Raw genomic sequence first — 22,677 nt, 5'->3', positions numbered from 1 at the left:
CTGTTTTAACTTCTCTTATTGAATCCCCAATGTACCAAAATTTCAACATAGTATGCTCCACACTAAAATATGTTGAATATCAAAATTTATAATGAACTTGGAAATAGGTGCCCAATCTAAAGTGATACAGCTGTATAATGGCAAGGAGATAAATAGAATTCTCAGCACACCAAAATTACATCACGGAACCAAAAAATTAAAAGATGACACTGTTTATGATCATCCAGTGAAAGCAAGATGTGGTTCTGGTGAACATTATACTTTTTATGGCTAAACAATTGCTCTACAATTGAGACACTTTAATTAATCACTATAAGAACACAGCACAGCGGATGGCAAAAGAAGCTGTTTGAATACAAGGCAAATAATGTAGGCCTCTATACACAGATTTGTGAGTGCAGACAAATGGGTACATGTTAGTTAGCAGATGACACTGTACTCTGTATGTCTACATACTCCGAAATGAAACTGTAACTTTAGTTATAATTACTGGGCACAGGGTGCCCTCTGCACACAATTAGAGTCACAGGTCAATGTTAACACAGAAGCAATATGGTACAACAGTGTCAGTGTACTATCACATACCACAGTAACAATATTACGAAAATGATAGTTTTCACTCACCATATAGCAGATATGTTTCATCACATATAGAAACAACAAAAAGGTGGTCACAAAATAAGCTTCCCATCAACACCACCGTTGTTAATGCATCTCCACTATGTAGTTAGTTGCAGCTATCCTTTTCATAATATTGTTACATTCCGTGATAGATTTTCCATTTATTGACATACTATGTTAAGCTAACATTGGTAGGAACCAGAAACAAATGAGTATCATTCTGACATCACATATGTCTCCAGATATCTGATCCTGTCCATCATAAGCCTCGGTGTCATGAGTGTTCTCAGAGAGTGTAATTACCGAGTACTTGGCAGAGGCTGCTAGGTTACACTTTCAGTCAATACCTCTATCCTACACACTCTAAGACCCAAATCATTTAGACAAACTGTTATTCCTTATTCTCTTGTGATGTTCACAGATACATATGTGATGCAACAAAATACAGTTTGTCCCACTCAATCTTCCCCGAATTTGAGGACCCAGGAGAGAAAAACCACAGTATATATGACTATGAAAAATGCACCACATTTTAGAGCATCTCAAAGAATTTATATTCCCTTTTCAGAAGTGCCATGTATCATTGCCTGAGTGCAGCATTATCACAGTCACATGAAGTGAAAATGCCAATTCCACAGCAACACACAAGTAGTAGTATGGTTTTCAGAAACAAAATCGCCTATTACTGTGCAAACAAAATAACAGTGGTGTGTATGAATGTGATTCACTTCATGTTAAAACTATTGGGAAATGGTATGGGAAGTTTCTGGCAATGGGATAGTGTTCTGAAACATACTGGTGGTGCATGTTATGGATTTTCAGTAGAGAGAGTGCAGGACAACAGACAAACGTTTCTCAGAAACCAACGTAAGTCAATTCCTCAAGCATCTAGGCAACTTGATGTATGTCAGTCAACGTTGCATCGTGTAGTTAACCAGCATCTTTACATGTGTGCTTATGAAGTGCTAATTTTGTAACATCTGACACTGAGTGACAAACCACACAGACAACAATTTGCTGCAGGTATAGTTCAGCATATTGATATGGTTGCCAGTTTCCTGGAAACATGTTTATACTCAGATGAGGCAATCTTTCATCTGTCACGAAGGGTTAACAGTCATAATGTTCGGATTTGGGGTTCACAAGATTCACACATTGTCATTGAACATGTTTGTGAGAGCCCCAAAATAAACATCTGGTGTGGGCTATGGCATGACAGGATTGTTGGACCATTCTTATTTGTGGAACGAGAAGTGAATGGGTCAGTGTATCTGGACATTTTGGAGCAGTGTGTTTAGCCTCAGATACAAGACTTGTAACCCAACATCATTTTTAATTACATCATTAATTGAATTAATAATCCTGAATTTTTTACTATTTATCCTATTGTACTACAAATAGATCTAGAAACTTCAAATTAGAAGACAATTTCCACGCAGGGAAACCTATATTGCTACAGAGAGAGAGAGAGAGAGAGAGAGAGAGAGAGAGAGAGAGAGAGAGAGAGAGAGAGAGAGATATGTTACTTTCACCTGTAGAATCATAATGCCAATGAGCTCCATCCCCAAACTGCCATTCGACTGGACACTGCATGTATTGTATTCAATCTAGGGCATGGTCTCCCATCATCATTTGATACTGCTGCATTTCACGGACAGATTTCAGTTCCTCTCTATTTGCCTCCACTTTGTCTCACAGTTGCAACAATTTGTGATTGAACTGTATAAAAATATACACGTTCAGTTAGTACAGATTACTGTTATTTTTTACTGAGACGACAAGCATACAATAGAATCACATTCATTTCCAACAAACCATCCAAGTCAGAAACTCACATAATGTCAATGATTTGCTAACAGTAAATTCTTTACAGCTTTTCACTGTAAATATTAGAATGTGAGCTATAAACTGCAGTAATGTTAAAAATGTTATTGCAGTTTTGACAGAGAACTGAAAACCAAATAAAAAAAGTGTTGTAAGTAAAGTAAAGTGTACATGAAAAGTGTCCTTGTTCAAGACAGACTCGTTGTTTAGTACAAAAATGTGTCATATAAAAAAGAAATTCATCATTTTTGGAAGACTAAGCATAGTTATATCTAAATCTTTACTGGCAACACATAAATCAATGTTAGAGCTATTTCTCAACATAATTGCCACTAGAACTGACACACTTATTACATCACAGGACCAAATTTTGTATTCTTGTGTTGTAGAATGCTGAACACTGTGAATGAAACCAGAATATCAGACTTGTTGAGCTCTTTTTCAATGTGAAAATGCTGACTGAAGGACAGGAACTTCTTGAGATGCAAGAAAAGATGAAAAGTGCTGGGAGTAAAATCAGTACTGTGTGTAGGATGGTAAACCAACTTCCTGCTAAACTACTCCAGAACAGCTGTTGTGTGCAAAATCTTATGTCAGTGAATGCTGTCACAGATCAATATTATTCTAGCATTGAGCATATTGCCTGTCAGTTTTAATGGCTCATTGCAAAATCCAGTGTTTCACAATAATGGCCAGCATTACCTGTTTCACTTCTGGGCATCAAGTCAGTGTGCACAATGCCCTTCCTATCCCAGAACAATGAGTACACCGACACTATCTCCTAAAACTTTGTCCTGATCGTAGATCTACTGTGACACCAACACATTGATTGCTACTGAGTTTCTCGGATGCAGTGAGCAAGCCACATCACATCTCCTGTTAAGATCTTATTGAGAAACTTATTGCCACCATCACAGTACATCTTTCAAAGTGTCTGCGGTGTTCCCATGTCATTATGATGTATTTTGGTACGTGCCTGATGCACACTTCTTTCAAGAGCAAGTTCTCAGTACCAGTTTCATAGAACAATGATTGCATTATCAGCGGAGGATGGCTGCCAAGCTCCGTAGTTGTCAAATGATGGTTCCCCATAATGCACCATCCCACCGCCTCCACAAGACCGTCACGATGGACAGTCACTCGTAACCTCCTCGGTGTGGAAACTATGGTGTATATATGCTATTTACACAGCACATTTTCACATGTTTTGTGAAATTATATGGTTTCTTTGTATCAGTACTACAGTTTTTTTGCAACATGTGCCCCTTAGGCACTTCCAATGATTAATTTGCATCTATTTAGTCATTGTCATATCACTAGTTTTTGATTTATACAGTGATGTCCAACTCTGAGTATGGAAACTTTTATCTGAATGTTAACCACCTGAAGATGAGCAGAAGCTGGAAACCAGTCTTGTGTTAAATAATATCACCTTTTATAGTGACTGCTAACAGTTATTATTCTGTTCCCTACTTCTGTTGCCAATGTGACAGTATGGCACTATACCATCATTTCTGGAGAGTCCCACAAAAACTGTAATAAACACAGACATCATACTCAGAGCATCTATTATATCCAATTGCCACTGATGACCACCTCCCTCAACCCATGCACATCCTACTTGACATACTGTACAGAGCAGTAAGATACACGTTGATGTAAGTCCTAACAATTGAGATGATTTTTTTTTTATCATACTTAAGCATGAACAAAAGTTTCTCTTATCATTTTATGTGCTGTGTATCTCCTCTTCTTCCCCACACACAAAATCTAATCATTTAACTTATAACTGTATCAATACTAAATGTAAGCTTTCCACTTGCTTCACTAGGCATATGTCACTCACCTCCTCAGTTATCCATTGGCCTACACTGTCATACTCACTAAGCAGTTTGTGGAGGGACAGTGCTTGAACATGTGCTGCTTCCTCAGTTTAGTAAACTTGAAGAGTTCATAACAGTAGTAGTAGTAGTCTGTAATGGCCAGCCATTTGGCAACCTGTGGACAATTTTCAAGCTACTATGAGGATGAGATCACAGTCTAATTTAGTCATTTAGGTTAATCAACATTTTATACAAATAACTGTTAAAAGATGTTGCAAACTGATGCTTGCCTGTGGAGTTTGACAGTCCTTCCCTCCCAGCTGGGTCATCTGCGATTGCAGGGCTTCTGCAGCTCCCACACAGTTCTTCAGCATGTCTGTCACATCTTCGTGCTGCTTCTGCAGCTACAGCTAGTCGGCTTCTATGTGGCCAACACCTTCACTCACAATGAGCCTCAGTCCATCTGACATTCAAATGCAGACATTGTCTGCATCTGCAAAGAATTGGAAAAATATACGTACACACACTAAATTTCTGTGGGGTTTCCAAAAATCATAAACATTATCAACACAATGAAGTTACATGTGTCAAACAAAAGTTAATTTTACAGACCATCTTTCATTCTCCACAAGCTACAGAGAGCATAATTGAACAAAAGGAAGGTCACTCCACAGGAATTAATAGTGCAAGCTCTAAATGTTGGTGTAAGTTCCTGTGGTAGCTGAGGAGGGGAAGGGACACTGGTAGTGACAAGAGAAGACACACAACAACGGAGCTGCTCAACTTGCAGACTTGCCTCGTGGAACATACATCTGAAGACCACACTCCCTATTTCATATGCCTGAGTACTGAGCACTCTCCATAAGCCAACTGGGACAGCAACACCACTCTACATAGGGTTGACTTAGCAGTCTGATGATCTAAGTTCATTGATCAACTACCTGCCCACAGGAAACCGAAGGGGAAGGGGGCGGGAGTACCTTGGATCAGAGAGGAAAACATACCCATTGTGGAGAACTAAAATGCAAATGCTTCATGTTGGCCACCTAATCTGGCTCCGGCTCATCATGAGCTTGGTTAATGACACTCTTTCATTATTTAAGAATGTGATATACTGCATTCACGAACAGCTTAATTCTGTAATATTTCACAAATAGCATGTTCTACATCTTTATTTACAACTGTCATATTATTTTCATTACATTCACGTAGGTGTTAGTGCAGAAGCATTATAAAAACCATTTGTTCTCAGATGTTGATATTTCAAAGTTGCCATGTAGGATTTGTGTGGTTACTTGTATAACTGGCAAAACTGGAATTTTATTAAAATTGTTTTAGCAGTATTAATATTGATAATTAAAGATTTTGGAAAAAGTAAATTGAAAATAGGTTTTAAGTGGGAACTGTTTCTGTTAAAATGTTAATATTGAAACCACTGGAGTGGCTTTATAATGTAACACCTTATAACAGATGTTGTTCATGGTAAGGAACATTATTATGTTTAACCTCTTGATAGTTTGTATGGAAAATGTTGATAAAATTTGGAAAGGGCCATATCATTGCACACAGTAGTTCATTTAAATGACATGGATCAGTAGTCCTAAAACCTGGAAAAAACTTTTCGGCCAGGAATATCACATATCTAAGATGCGAACTGTAGCGATTCGAGAATTTCCACGTAAATTCTAGAACCACTCATCCTTCTACCATTGTGAACACACGATATTTAAAAATAAGTGAGAGAGAATGTACATACTGTGTGACATGTTTCTGAGTGCAGGCTGAAAAAGAGTCACGAGTACAAGGTTGACGTGACGGTGGAATGGTATCGACAAGTGTTTGCCGCTCACACCACGGAAGCCTTATTGGAAGAACAAGGAGTGTTTATGTATCTCATGGTGTTTTATATCATTGACTATTGTAACAAGAAAAAAAGAAGAACAGTTGAAACATTGTTAATTAAACTTCACGTATTTGACTACCTAGAGGCAAGACAGGTACATATTTTATGTGGTTGTAGAACCAAATATATTGCAGATGTTTTTAATCAAGTCTAATGCAGGACGAGTCAGTTGACTTGCAAGTATTCTAACACTTTGTCACTTGTGGAAGTTAAAATATATCAAGACTGAAGTAAAAGTATTCTGTGACTATCCACTTATTTCATGATGGGCGGGGGAGAGAGGGGGGGGGGGGGGAGGGGGGGAGGGAGGGAGGGAGAGAGAGAGAGAGAGAGAGAGAGAGAGAGAGAGAGAGAGAGAGAGAGAGAGAGAGAGAGAGAGAGATACTGATAAATTCTGTTAACCAGCAGTGCTCTTCAGAGAAAAAGGTTTTGGAGATTGACAGAGCCAGCTATCCAGAGAAGAAGATCGGCTGTGCAGATCAAGAAAGTCAACTGAAGTGAGAGTTGTAAAAATTGCATGCAATTCAATTTCACACCACATTCCAGGTTGTCTAAAGCATTAGAATGTGGCAACCAGTGAAAAGGACTTGAAAAAACGGGAATTTTGAGATGAAAACCAAGCAGAAGATATGATGTGTTACCATAGCGATCAGGTATGGCAAGACAAAATAACTGTTTCAAGGAATTGGATTCTGCCAAAAAATTCAAAAGGCGAAAATTAATAAACACAATAAAAGAGATGACATAAGGAAGATACAACATTAAAAGAAGAGAGAGAAGTTTCCCACATATTATACTAAGAAGAAATATGATGTGAATAATTCATTGAATAAGGTCCGGTGTGTGGAGTAAGCAGCTCTTGCTCACATCGCAGGGACGCAGACATGGGAACTGGCTTAAGCCCGACTATGCCGGCACCAGTCACTGATCGCCAGTGCTGTTTCCACATACACCTGCTGACACTGATGCTGAAAACAACATTCGATGCTGCTGGCGTCAGTGCTGTTCACTGGCGCTGATTACACATCCGCTCACAAATGCAGCTAGAACGTGAGCGCAAAACAATAACTGGCTGAGTGTAAAGTTAAAGAAACTGTTGAATAATAGTGTGTTAGTATAGCTATTATAATCAGTGTAGAATTTTTTGATGATTACTAGATCTAAAGGTAAGAAGAATATAGATAATACACAGAGAATTGGGGAAACTTCAGAATGAGCCATGACAATGAAAATGAGTATGGACTTGACAGACTGGTCCGAGGTAGTAAAATTAATCAATGCCCGAAGTGCAGATTCAGCAGCTTTAAGAAAGGAACTAACAAGGGGAAGGCCTCAGACAAGGCCAACCAATTCGGCTCAAATTTGGCAGGTTGCTTGTGTACAATGTAAAATGAAGGACTGTAAGATACTTTGGGTCAAAACCTCTGCAATTTTGAGGAAAATTACCCCCAAAGTTTATGATGAGCAATCGACTCAAAATTGGAGGGATCAATAGATAATTGTAAATAGAGCATTTTTAATCATCATGTATGGGGTCCACAAACGCAAACATTTCCAGAAATCGAGGAAAGAAACTTTTACAACTGTCGCTTCTGTAACCACATTTGGGAAAATGCTTTTCGCCGACAGCGCAATGGTCAACGAAAGTGGCTGGGAATTGGAAAACCCGGGTTTGAATCTCAAAGAAACTTAGCGGATGTTATTCTCTTCATTTGCATTTTTCCATATCGCAATTGATAGGGATAGGAGGGTTAATAATGAATTCCTCACGAGGGATTGCAGATAGCCAACCGCACGATGCTTGTTTACAGTGAGGCACGGGACACAATGCACACAGGGGATGTTATGTTGTCTCAATTGCTTCTTCGTCATATCATAGTTGTGAAGCTGGAAGAGTGAAGGCGTCCAGCACGAGCCTTATAGAAGTCAATCGGAAAGAGTTGTTTTCCGTCATTAGGCTGCTGCGAAGCTCACGGATACATGTAGTGATTATTCCATTGTTAATGCACCGAATGAAATACGTTCTGTGAATGAATACAGTGTTCTTCCACAAGTGACTTATGATGAGTACTGTATGTTGTTTGTAGTGATTAGCTCATCTGTTTATGCCGTAGTAACTAGTTATTGTTTGTTGTGTCATATCCTTCAGGTGCATCATCTGAATAATGGAGGATGTACACCCTTCTACTAGCACTGTAATACATAGTTGGGAGCCTTTCACAGACAATGGCAAGTGGGAAGTTACCGACTCTGTGTTTGGGTTTGTAAAAGTGTTGCAAGACTGATGCATTATCAATGCACTACTGGAAGCAGGCAGTTCTGTTTCTCGGCGTTCCAGATTGATAGGATCAGCTATCGTCGAACGATATTTGGAGCTGATGAACTAAATGACTTTTGTTGATACTGAAGTACTATATCATGAAGATGAAGCAGAAGGTGATTCAGTGAAAGATATCTCGACTAATGAATCGCAAAATGGTCATAACACTTTCGAAATCTCCACGTCACTGGAAATATGTGTGCTTCATCTGTTCCTGATGAGTACAACGAACCGGTTACTCAATGATTTAACTACAGCACTATACCCCTTGAAGTAAAAATAAAGGAGGTAGCACTAGCCAGAATCATCCAAATTGGGATTTACAAACACTGCAAAAGAATGGAGCAACAACAGCCCTGAAAAGGTCGGAGGACTTGAAATTGTGGGAAAGTGATATCGTTAAAGGAGGGACAAAATACGACAACTACCAGGTGATAAATAAGTGGACATACGACTGTTTTGTCAAATCTCGTTGTCATAATGAGAATGTAACAACAAGAATACTTCAGGAGTGGGCTGCAGGTTTAGCGCTTCAATATATGGCCAACAGGGATTTTACATTTGCTGCATCATTATCTTGGGCAAGAAATTTCAAACCGGAGTATAAAATTTGTCAATGGCATTTCACTAAATATAAGGAGGTACAAATTATAGAAGATATACAGAAAGTAGCGGCTCTTTTCAGCACACAAACGGCGTCACTTATGACCGATTTTGATCATGATTACATGATCAACACTGATCAAACAGGATGCCAGTATCGGGCAAACATTTGATGCACGTTATCGCATTAGGGAGAAAAATGAATCCTTGTCGCAGTTGGTAGTAAAAACAAACTAACACATTCGTACATGGCGCAACTTGCCATCACAGCCTCTGGAAAAGTATTGCCTAAGGTTTTCACGTGTTTACAAGAAACGAATGTTACTTTTGGTCCACAGGTTATAGAAGAGGTCAATCATTTAACCGACTTGTTGAAAAATGTTTACATTACCTGCTCCAAATCCGGGAAACTGATGAACGCGATTTGCAGAACATTTCTTCTGATAACAAGTTTTGTCTAATATTGGGTTCCTGGAGTGGACAAATTAATACTACAATATATGACACAATGTTTATAGATAGCAAGGGTCAGTCAACGCGTGCAGGAAGAGTAATACCGCCAAACTGCACACCTGTATGCCAGCCGTGTGATGTTTATTTCTATCGCCAGGTTAAAAACTTTATTTCCAGGCTTCAGAATTGCAGTGTGTTTCTGGAAACCCAGTGGGAATTGCACAACCACACGGATGCAATAACTATTCACAGCATAATTCATAACCAACTTTCAGCACTGATTTTTCAGGCAATAACATCGTGTGTTTGGTTCGCATCAAAATTAATTCCCAAAAAATACATTTTTAAATGTAAACCAATTTTGTTTTACACCGACTCTTCAGAAGGAACAGTGTAGCTGTCAAAAGATTACATTCATTAGATGTTCTTGGTGCTGTGAGTGTATTTGTTTCGAATGTTTATATGACAAGTACCATCCATCTAATTGTTCAAAGGAAAGTGAAAACAGTGACTGGAAGAGCCATTGTGAAGTGACCTGGAGTAACATGTTAGCTGTTTACTACCCCAAGAGGTTTGAGAAATTTATTTGTGTACACTATTATCATCATTCCTTATTGATTTACTTACATTATTAACCCTCCTATCCCTATCAACCTTACCCCCATGAAGCATGGACCTTGCCGTTGGTGGGGAGGCTTGCGTGCCTCAGAGATACAGATGGCCGTACCGTAGGTGCAACCACAACGGAGGGGTATCTGTTGAGAGGCCAGACAAACGTGTGGTTCCTGAAGAGGGGCAGCAGCCTTTTCAGTAGTTGCAGGGGCAACCAAAACGGCCTTGCTGTGCTGGTACTGCGAACGGCTGAAAGCAAGGGGAAACTACAGCCGTAATTTTTCCCTGAGGGCATGCAGCTTTACTGTATGGTTAAATGATGATGGCGTACTCTTGGGTAAAATATTCCGGAGGTAAAATAGTCCCCCATTCAGATCTCTGGCGGGGACTACTCAAGAGGACGTCGATATCAGGAGAAATAAAACTGGCGTTCTACGGATCGGAGTGTGGAATGTCAGATCCCTTAATCGGGCAGGTATGTTGGAAAATTTAAAATGGGAAATGGGTAGGTTGAAGTTAGATATAGTGGGGATTAGTGAAGTTCGGTGGCAGGAGGAACAAGACTTTTGGTCAGGTGAATACAGGGTTACAAATACGAAATCAAATAGGGGTAATGCAGGAGTAGCTTTAATAATAAATAGGAAAATAGGAGTGCGGGTAAGCTACTACAAACAGCATAGTGAATGCATTATTGTGGAAAAGATAGACAGGAAGCCCACACCTAATACAGTAGTACAAGTTTATATGCAACTAGCTCTGCAGATGATGATGAAATTGATGAAATGTATGATGAGATAAAAGAAATTACTCAGGTAGTGAAGGGAGATGAAGATTTAATAGTCATGGGTGACTGGAATTCAGGAGTAGGAAAAGCGAGAGAAGGAAACATAGTGGGGGAATATTGATTGTGGGAGAGAAATGAAAGAGGAAGGTGTCTGGTAGAATTTTGCACAGAGCATAACTTAATCACAGCTAACACTTGGTTCAAGAATCGTGAAAGAAGGTTGTGTACATGGAAGAATCCTGGAGATACTGACAGGTTTCAGATAGATTATATAATTTTATGACAGCGATTTAGGAACCAGGTTTTAAATTGTAAGACATTTCCAGGGGCAGATGTGTATTCTGACCACAATCTATTGGTTATGAACTGTAGATTAAAACTAAAGAAACTGCAAAAAGGTGGGAATTTAAAGAGATGGGACCTGGATAAACTGACTAAACTAGATGTTGTACAGAGTTTCACGGAGAGCATAAAGGAACAATTGACAGGAATGGGGGAAAGAAATACAGTAGAAGAATAATGGGTAACTCTGAGGGATGAAATAGTGAAGGCAGCAGAGGATCAAGTAGGTAAAAAGACAAGGGCTACTAGAAATCCTTGGGTAACAGAAGAAATATTGAATTTAATTGATGAAAGGAGAAAATATAAAAACGCAGTAAATGAATCAGGCAAAAGGGAATACATACGTCTCAAAAATGAGATTGACAGGAAGTGCAAAATGGCTAAGCAGGGATGGCTAGAGGACAAATGTAAGTATGTAGAGGCTTATCTCACTAGGGGTAAGATAGATACTGCTTACAGGAAAATTAAAGAGACCTTTGGAGATAAGAGAACCACTTGTATGAACATCAAGAGCTCGGATGGAAACCCAGTTCTAAGCAAAGAGGGGAAAGTAGAAAGGAGTATATAGAGGGTCTATACAAGGGCGACATACTTGTGGACAATATTATGGAAATGGAAAAGAATGTAGATGAAGATGAAATGGGAGATACGATACTGCGTGAAGAGTTTGACAGAGCACTGAAAGACCTGAGTTGAAACAAGGCCCCGGTAGAGGACAACATTCCATTGGAACTACTGACGGCCTTGGGAGAGCCAGTCCTGGCAAAACTCTACCATCTCATGAGCAAGATTTAAGAGACAGGAGAAATACCCTCAGACTTCAAGAAGAATATAATAATTCCAATCCCAAAGAAAGCAGGTGTTGACAGATGTGAAAATTACCAAATTATCAGTTTAATAAGTCACAGCTGCAAAATACTAACGCGAATTCTTTACAGATGAATGGAAAAACTGGTAGAAGCCGACCTTGGCAAAGATCAGTTTGGATTCTGCAGAAATGTTGGAACACGTGAGGCAATACTGACCCTACGACTTATCTTAGAAAATAGATTAAGGAAAGGTAAACCTACATTTCTAGCATTTGTAGACTTAGAGAAAGCTTTTGACAATGTTGACTGAAGTACTCCCTTTCAAATTCTAAAGGTGGCAGGGATAAAATACAGGGAGTGAAAGGCTATTTACAATTTGTACAGAAACCAGATGGCAGTTATAAGAGTTGAGGGACATGACAGGGAAGCAGTGGTTGGGAAGGGAGTGAGACAGGGTTGTAGCCTATCCCTGAAGTTATTTAATCTGTATATTAAGCAAGTAATAAAGGAAACAAAAGAAAAGTTTGTAGTAGGTATTAAAATCTATGGAGAAGAAATGAAAACGTTGAGGTTCACCGATGACATTGTAATTCTGACAGAGACAGCAAAGGACTTGGAAGAGCAGTTGAACGGAATGGACAGTGTCTTGAAAGGAGGATATAAGATGAACATCAACAAAAGCAAAACGAGGGTAATGGAATGTAGGCGAATGAAGTCGGGTGATGCTGAGGGAATTAGATTAGGAAATGAGCTACTTAAAGTAGTAACGGAGTTTTACTATTTGGGGAGCAAAATAACTGATTATGGTTGAAGTAGAGAGGATATAAAATGTAGACTGGCAATGGCAAGGAAAGCGTTTTTGAAGAAAAAAAATTTGTTAACATCGAGTATAGATTGAAGTGTCAGGAAGTCGTTTCTGAAAGTATTTGTATGGAGTGTAGCCATGTATGGAAGTGAAATGTGGTGCTACAGAAGAATGCTGACAATTAGATGGGTAGATCACATAACTAATGAGGAGGTATTGAATAGAATTGGGGAGAACAGGAGTTTGTGGCACAACTTGACAAGAAGAAGGGACCGGTTGGTAGGACATGTTCTGAGGCATCAAGGGATCACCAATTTAGCATTGGAGGGCAGTGTGGAGGGTAAAAATCATAAAGGTAGACCAAGAGATGAATACACCAAGCAGATTCAGAAGGATGTAGGTTGCAGTAAGTACTGGGAGATGAAGCTTGCACAGGATAGAGTAGCATGGAGAGCTGCATCAAACCAGTCTCAGGACTGAAGACAACAACAACAACAACCCTATCAATTGAGATATGGAAAAATACAAATGAAAGGAAAAGATCCGCTAGGTTTCTTCAAGATTAGAACCAGGATTCTCCGATTCCCAGCCAGTTACCTTGGCTATTGCACTATCGGTGCTGCCGGTTTCCCAAATGTGGGTACAGAAGCGGCAGTTGTAAAAATTTCTTACCCCGATTCCTGGGAAAGTATGTGTTTTCAGACCCCATACCTGATGATTAAAAATGCTCTATTTACAATTATCTATCAATCCTGCCAATTTTGAGTCTACTGCTCATCATAAACATTAGGTTTGATCTTCTAAAAATGCGGAGGTGTTTACCCAAAATATCTTAAATTCCTCCGTTTTAGGTTGTACACAAGCGACCTGTCAAATTTGAGCCGAATCAGTTGGCCGTGTCTGAGGCCTTCCCCTTATAAGTCTTAAATTAGACTCAATAAATACTCAAATGATATAATAGATGATGGGTGTTTCTTTGAGAAATGAAATAAGTGCAACTTTAAGAGAAAAACTCGATGCACAGAGTTCTAGAGGTTAGGTAGAGAAATAGACACAGTGAATACTCAAATAATAAATTGGATGTTCATAATAGAAATTCAGGATTGTTAAATGCTAAGGTAGATTCACAAAGTAAAGACTTTGGTAATTTATGTGAAGCTATGGTAAATCTGAAGACTGAATGTGACACTTTAACTACTAACATAGAGAATTTTAAAATATACTTGAAAGAGGAATTAACTAGTTCGTTACGCAGTCATGTAAAGACACAGAGTAACCAATTTCAGGACTTAGCTGAAAAGTTAGAATGTGATATTGAATATAAATGTGGTAACGCAGAATTTGAATTTAGTGAGAAGTTAGGATCATATCAGAATGTATGTAATGTTACATTTGGCTGTAAAGCGAAGACTGTACAAATTGAGAGATAATGTTGAAAAACAGGGTAAGTTAATACCAATAGTAAAATCACAAATTGCAAGCATTATCACTCCAGGAGAAAATGTGAAGAAAAACTTTAAAGAGAAATTAGCAACCTCAGACATAATAAATATAAGTAGCCTGAAAGAACAGGTAGAGGAAATAATTGACCAAAAAGTTGCCGCAAGAGTAATCTCTGAGAACCTATCTCCTGTCTAATCTTCTGAACTCAATGATACCAAGAAATGTGTGGATGAATTATGGAAAGAATTCAAACTTATTCAGGACAAGGTAGATGAGAGGATAACTTCTCCTAACATGGCATTAACTAGTGAGGTAGTGACAGATTTACAATGGGGAGCCAATTCAGGGTTATCTAGGCAATTCCCCAAGTTTAAGCCAGATGGGGAAGTACATCCTACCCATTTTTTGAAAAGGGTCAACCAAGCATTACCCAAGAACTGGGACGATTTGAAAATGATGGAGTTTGCTGTTGGGTATCTATTAGGGGAAGCCTCAGAGTGGGGAATGGTAAACAATGCAAACTTTTCCTCTTTGGAAGATTTTCAGAAGAAGTTTAAAGAGAAGTATTGGTCAGCAAGCGCACAGGAAACACCATTATCGGACTTGTGGGACCCAAAGTATTACAGTAATATGTGGGGAATAATGAGAAAGTATGTCAACTGGCATTTAACATGAGTGAAGTACTTTGATAAGCCAATGGAGGAAGAAGGGTTAGTTTGAATTTTAATATGACAATTGCCCAATTACAGGAGGAAGGATAGATTAAGTAGTGGGTGGAGAACACTTTAAGAATTATTATACTTTGTGGATGCACTTGATGCCAGTAACTTTGCAGGAATTTGTGGCAAGTAATAATAGAGCACAAAGTGGTAATGTAGTACGCTGATTTGGGAACCAACCGGTGAATACTAGTAATGAGGAAAACGTAGTGTGATCTGGATCCAGGACTGGGGCCCAGGTCCTAAAGATACACTAGGAATCCTGGTTTATAATAAGCATGTTAATTTCACACACAAAACACCAACAAAAGAATGGTTGTTACTGGAAGAACAAAACTTGACTATCAAAAATACCCAACCAATAATAGTAGGAAACATGGAGACTTTTGAAGTTAACATATTTACAGATTCAGGGAGTGAGGTGTCCTTAATTTCAATTTACTTATTACGAACTAAACATCAATTACCTCAGTTACCGTTAACAGGGGTTTACATAGTTGGTATAACAGGAATGAAGAGTAAAGTTGTCAAACATGAAACACAGGTGAATTGCCCCATTGGAAATAATCTGTTTCGACAGACATTGTTAATAGTAGAAAATGTCAATAGAGATATATTATTTGGGTTAGATTGGCTCTTAGAATTTAAACACATTTGCATTTTTGACGAAAATCTTCTATGATTTGGGAAAGGAAACAGTAGATATTGGGTACCGTTTGTGACAAACAGCTACATTGGTCAACAAACAACTGCGAGTCGATGGTTGGTTGGTTGGTTAGTTTCTTTAAAAGGTTGGAGAAGGGACCAAACTACTAGGTGATTTGTCCCTTGTTCCTAATAAAACAATGTCACAAGTGTGAGAATAAAATAGACGCAACATATAACACAAAACAGAAAGAAAGGATAAGCCACAAGAATGAAGGGAAGGCAACAAACACTAAAAGGAGCAAAAGAGGACAAGAAAACAACAGAGAGAAGCTAGAAACAGAAGACAGATAAACATGAGAGTAGATTACAGTAACTATAAAGGGAAAGCCAGCCACTCTGCAACACATTAAAACTTCGATCCTAAAAGCACTAGAGTGGAGGTCACAGAGTGACAAAGGACATGCGCTAAAGCCTACATAGAAGTATAAAGCCCACTCCCACGAATAAAACGTAAAAGTAAAACTGCTTTGGAGGCATTGTTGCCCAACACTGAAGGCAGGGTGCTGGGGAAGTTAAAAGTCTGCCACAGAGCGGCTTAAAGTGGGCAGTCCAGTAAGAGGGGGACAACTGTCATTTGGGAGCCACAGTGACACTGAGGTGGGTCCTCGCAACGGAGTAGGTAACCATGCATTAGCCACATTTGGCCAATGCGTAGCTGGCAGAGGACAACTGATTCCCTGTGAGAGGCTTGCATGGAAGACTTCCACACATTCATAGTCTCCTTAATAACACACAATTTTTGTGCATGCTGTTATGCCATTCCATCTCCCAAAGCCAGAAAACCCTGTGGTGTAAGACAGAATGCAGGTCAGCTTCGGAGATGCCTATCTCCTGAAGCAGTTTCTGTGTTACCTGTCAGCAAGATCATTGCTGGGGATTCCGACATGTCCTGGGGTCCCCAAACATACACAACAGAACAGCGGGACTGTTCCAGGGCACAGAAGGACTCCTGAATGGACGCTACCAGAGGGTGGTGAGGGTGGCACTGTTAAATAGCTAGAAGGCTGCTCAATGATTCAGTACAGAGGAGAAATAACTCGCCAGGGCAGGAGTGGATGTACTCAAGAACACAAGATATAATTAAGATACTGAGGGGAACTATGAATGTGTGCTGTGTAACTGGCGGGCAGTTGAACATGTCTAATCTGCAGTGGAGGGACACCAGCCTCCACGAGTATGCTGGTCACTGGACTCTTCCTAAAAGCTCCTCTCATTAATCAAACAACACAGTGGTGCACTACGGTGCTGCCGAACTGTAAATCACACTCGCATATCAATTCAGGATTGGACAATGGCTCTGTAGAGCTGCAGCAGCGTACAGTGATCTGAACCCCAATTGGTGTTGCTCAGGCAACAGAGGGCATTGAGCATTGAGATGCTGCCAGCACTTCTGCTTAAGGTGACAAAGATGAGGGAGCCATGTCAATTGAGCATCGAAAACCAGTCCTAGGAATTGGTAAGTCTCCACTACAGTGAGTGGATCAGCATTAAGGTAAATTGTGGGTTCCGGATGAACAGTACAATGCCGACAGAAATGCACGACACACGACTTTGTGGCTGAAAACTGGAAGCAGTGGGCTAAAGCCCATGACTGCGCCTTCTGGATGGCTCCTTGGAGGCGCCGCTCAGCAAAAACAGTACTGGAGCAGCAGTATGAAATGCAGAAGTCATCTGCATACAGAGAAGGTGAGACAGACGGCCCGACAGCTGCTGCTAGGTTGTAAATGGCCACTAAAAATAGAGACACAATCAATACAGAGCCCTGCAGAACTCCATTCTCCTGGATACGGATGGAACTATGGGAGTCACCAACTTGGACATGGAAAGTACGGAGTGACAGGAAGTTTTGCATACAAATCAAGAGTGGTCCTTGGAGACCCCACTCATACAATGTGGCAAGGATATGTCATTGCCAAGTCGTGTCATATGCTATATGTAAGTCAAAAAGATGGCAATCAGGTGTTGCCATCTAAAACCAGGCTGTTTGAGTGGCAGAATCGATGGATACAAGATTATCAGTGGTAGAGCGACCCTGGTGGAAGCCACCCTGACATGGAGCCAGCAAGCCATGTGACTCCAGAACCCAACCCAACCGCTGACATACCATATGTTCCAGCAGCTTAGAAAGAACGTTGGTGAGGCCTATGGGCTGACAGCTATCCAAATCAAGTGCGTTTTTACCAGGTTGGGCACCAGAATGATGTTCCTCTCCCACCATTGTGATGGAAAGATGCCATTGTACCAGATCTGGTATAAGATGACGAGAAAAAGTTGCTTGTAGTCAGATGAGAAATATTTAATCACCTGGCTGTGGATGCCGTCAGGCAATGTGGAAGGGCACTGAGGAGCTCCCACTCTGTAAATGGGGCATTATAGGATTCACTGCAGTGTGTAGTGAATTTGAGGACGTTCCCTTCCAGCCGCCATTTGTGTGTGTGAGATGCTGGGGAGTAATTCTCTGATGCAGAGGCTCGAGCAAAGTGCTCAGCAAAGTGATTGGAATTGCGTTTACACCGGTACATAACTCGCCATTTATGGTAACCCCAGGGACAGCTGTTGGGGCCTGGTACTTGAAAAGACATTTGATCTCTGCCCAGACTTGGGAAGGTGATGTGCGGCACCCAATGGTGGAGACATATCTCTCCAAACACTCCTCCTTCCATTGTTTCATAAGGTGGCGAACACGGGTATGGAGCCATTTAAGGATATGAGGTGCTTCAGGGGATGGTGCCACTTATGCCATTGTAGAGCATTCCAATGATCCTTAATTGCTTCTGCGACTTCCGTCGACCACCAAGGGACTGCCTTACTCCTCAGGCACCCTAAGAGCAAGGGATTGAGTTTTCTGCCGCAGAAACAATGACGCTAGTCACCAGCTCAACCATCACATCAATGTTACCATGTGGGGGAGATTAAGCAGTGACAGCAGAGGTGAAAGTTCCCCAATCCACCTTGTTCAAACACCATCTGGGTAGGCATCCATGCACCTGACGCTGGGGCGTTAATAGGTAGATGGGGTAGTGGTCACTATCACACAAGTCATCATGCACTCACCAGTGGATAGATGGGAGAAGTCCTGGGCTACAAATTCATAAATCAATGGCCGAGTAACTACCATGAGCCAGACTGAAATGTGTGGCAGCCCCAGTGTTTAAGAGGCAGAGGTCGAATTGCAACAGTAAAGTTTCAACATCTCTGCCTCGGCCAGCAAGCATGGAGCCACCCCACATGGTGTTATGGGCATTAAAATCTGCCAGATGTAGGAAAGGTTTAGGAAGCTGATCAATCATTGCAACAAATACATTCAGGCTTACTGCACCATCTGGAGGAAGATATACACTGCAGACAGTTATTTCCTGTTTTGTCCTTATTCTCACAGCCACAGCTTCAAGAGGGGTTTGAAAGTGCACTATGAGACTTAACTTCTGAGGTCATCAGTCACCTTTAACTTAAAACTACTTAAACCTAACTTACCTAAGGATATCACACACATCCATGCCCAGAACCAGGTTTCCTGGAGGGCAATGCAGATAGCAGGTGTAAAGCTTAATAGTTGCCATAGCTCAGCCAGGCTGTGGAAAAAACCGCCGCAATTCCAGTGGTGGATGACACTGAGACTGGGAAGGCAGGGAACATACAGCGACTCAGTTTAAGCCTTAGAGTCACCTACTGGCAGCGATTTGTTGTCTGAGCAGTCTCTATCCATTGTGTCTGAGTTTCTGGCAAGATCTAGGTCCTCAGCATACGCCAAAATCTCCACCACTTCCTCTGCCACAGAGCTTGGAGGTAGCAGAGGTGTGGAAGCCACCACAACTTCCTTGGTCTTAGGGGTTTTATTTTTGGATTTCTCTCGCTGCTCTTTGGGTTTCCCTGGCTGGGAGGACTTCACTGGCTCAGTCTCCGGGACTGACAATGAGCACGAAGCCCTATGACCAGCTGCTTTTGGGCTCTTCAGCCACTGGTGGGTGTCTTCTTTCTCACTAGAAGAAACCTGGGAAAGGAGTGACCCAAGGGAACCATTCCTAGTGAGAGAAGCCAAAGAAGACTTACGCTTCTCTGGCTTAGAAGACCCACCATCAAGTGTGCAAGTGTAGTCTTCTGGCTCTGAGAGATACCTGGGTTTGCGGAGCTGATGGTGGCAGAACTGTTGTAGCGGCGGTGTAAGACGATGTCATATGCACAGGATGCAAGTGTTCAAATTTTCTCTTAGCCTCAGTGTAGGTCAGTCTGTCCAGGATCTTTTACTCCATGATTTTCCTTTCTTTCTGTAGAATCCTGCAGTCAGGCGAGCAAGGCGGATGGTGCTCTCTGCAGTTGACACAGATGGGAGGTGGGGCACATGCGGTATTGGGGTGTGTTGGGCATCCGCAATCTCTGCTTGTGACACTGAAGTACAGTGGGAAGACATATGGCTGAACTTCCAGCACTTAAAGCACCACATCGGGAGAGGGATATAGGGCCTTAAAACACAATGGTAGACCATCACCTGGACCTTCTCGGGCAATGTATTACCCTCAAAGGCCAAGATGAAGGCACCAGTGGCAACCTGATTATCCTTTGGACCCCGGTGGAAACACTGGACAAAATGTACAACTCACTGCCCTAAATTGGTGCACAGCTCATCATCAGACTGCAAAAGAGGGCCTCTGTGATTTATGATACCCTGGACCATATTTAAGCTCTTATTGGGCGTGATGGTTACAGAAACATCCCCTACTTGTCACAAGAGAGTAACTCTCATAACTGGTCTGAGGAATCTGTTTTCATCAAGACTGACCTAAATCTCATTTTGGACAAGCCATCTACCTCCCAGAACTAGTCCTCATCAGCAGAGCTATCCCTGTGTGGTCAGGGGGCTACAACCAACAGGGTACATGGCGGCCCCACCACAATGGTCTGTCTACTGTGCTGGGTATCAGGTGCAAAGAAGTCTATCGTCGTCATCGAAGCAGAAATTGACACTCCGAAGTGCATAGTGGAAAATGCACCCAGGAGATGCAAAATGAGCAGTACTGCAATGGGACGACGGTAAAGTGGGCTGAAGATCTCAATGCACGATGGACACAATGCACCTAGTAAGGTGCCCTTCCCCAGTTGGCTCGCTCACTGGGTAAATTTCGAAGAATGGAGGTCAAACCCTACAGGGGACCATCACATAAAGGCCAAAACATGTGAAACACCTTTTAGTCACCTTGTACGACAGGCAGCAATACCTCAGGCCAGTTCTAACCCCAGGATCTGCAGAGGGGGGGGGGGGGGGGGGGGGTCAGAGTCAATGTCTGCGATTAACAGCCACACTGCAAAACTGTCACCAGAGATCGATAATATAGACCAATTAGCATATAGGATTGACTTACAAAACAGAGTTAAAGAATCCACAATATTAACCAATGCACAGAAATGAGATTTATATAGAATTCTAATTGAATACGAAGAAGTATTTTCCAATTGTCCCACTAATATCAGCAATTACATATGTAAGTTTAAAATCACGTATGACACTCAATTTTTCTGTAAGCCATATCCAATACCGTTAAGTTTGAAAGAAGCAGTTGAGGAGGAAATCGACAAAACAATTGACAACAGTATAATAGAACTTACTCCTAGTGTCATGAATAACCCTTTAGTAGTGGTAAAAAAAGTTACAGGAGGTGTGCGATTAGTGGAAGACACGTGTACATTGAATAAACATGTAGAAACAGAAAGAGACAGACCAATTATCATCGGTGAAGTGTTATTCAAATTTGAGAAAACAAAGATTTTTAGCACAATAGATAATGTAAATCACAGATATACATCTTTTGCTAGCCAAAGTCTTAATAAATATGAATTAAACTACACAGCTACTAAAAAGAACTATTAGCATTAGTATGGAGTATCCAAAAATTCCAAACACTAGTATGGGGGTCAGAAATCCATATCTACACAGATCATCGAGCTATATCATTTTTTATGAATAGTCATTTGTTACATAGTAGATTAATGTGATGGATGTTGTTCCTACAAGAATATGTCATTAGAACACAGTATGTAAAAGGGTCTGAGAAAATCTTACCAGAATCTTTGTCTAGGTTACCTATCGACATGGAAGAGATAAAACGGATGGAAGGACCCAGTGTAATTTTTGCAATTAATTTTCTGACAGTAGAGTATCCACACACCAGGATACAAGAGATGGCACAAAGAGCAACAGAGAACACAGATCATGATCCCTATTTTTGCCAAGATGTTTGCTATGTGTATTAGGAATTCCTTGCCTCCGAAGCAAGCAGAAAAGTGGAAAATTGTGGGTCATAATTTATTTTGGAGGGATAGTATATCATTGCAGCAGTGGATTTTATGCATTCCGAGGTTAATGGAAGATGAAATTGTGTGGTATATTCATACAGGGTATGGACACTTCAGATTAAAGAAAAGTATGGCTCGTATGAATAAGTTCTGTTACTTTAAATGGCTAGGATATAAAGTAGCATCATTAGCCTTGTGAAACCTTTCAGAAGGTGAAAGAGAGTAACACTCATGTGCATCCAATCATTCCTAGGGCTATACATGATCTTACAGCAGCAGATTTTTTAGGACCAATTCTGAAAGGATAGGGAGGAATGTCATACATTTTAGTCCTCAGAGTGTCGGTCAACCAACAGTTATACACTGTTTGCAAAAATACTTTCTGGAGGTAGGAAAACCCTACGGTTTCTCTCCAATAATGGACCACAGTTTGTTAGTAATGATTTTAAAGACTTTTTAGCATGGGAAGCTATTTATCAATTGTTAATATCCAACTATAGCCCATCCCCAAATCTGTGTGAACAGGTAATGAAAGAGATTGGGAAATTATGCCGCACCTACTGCCATGAAAACATACTTTATGGGCAACAAAGATCAAAGACTTTGAACTTATTTTAAAT

This window comes from Schistocerca serialis, chromosome 5 (assembly GCF_023864345.2).
Source record: "Schistocerca serialis cubense isolate TAMUIC-IGC-003099 chromosome 5, iqSchSeri2.2, whole genome shotgun sequence".
NCBI lineage: Eukaryota > Metazoa > Arthropoda > Insecta > Orthoptera > Acrididae > Schistocerca > Schistocerca serialis.
The sequence above is the reverse complement of the archived record's forward strand: the minus strand, read 5'-3'. Positions refer to the sequence as shown.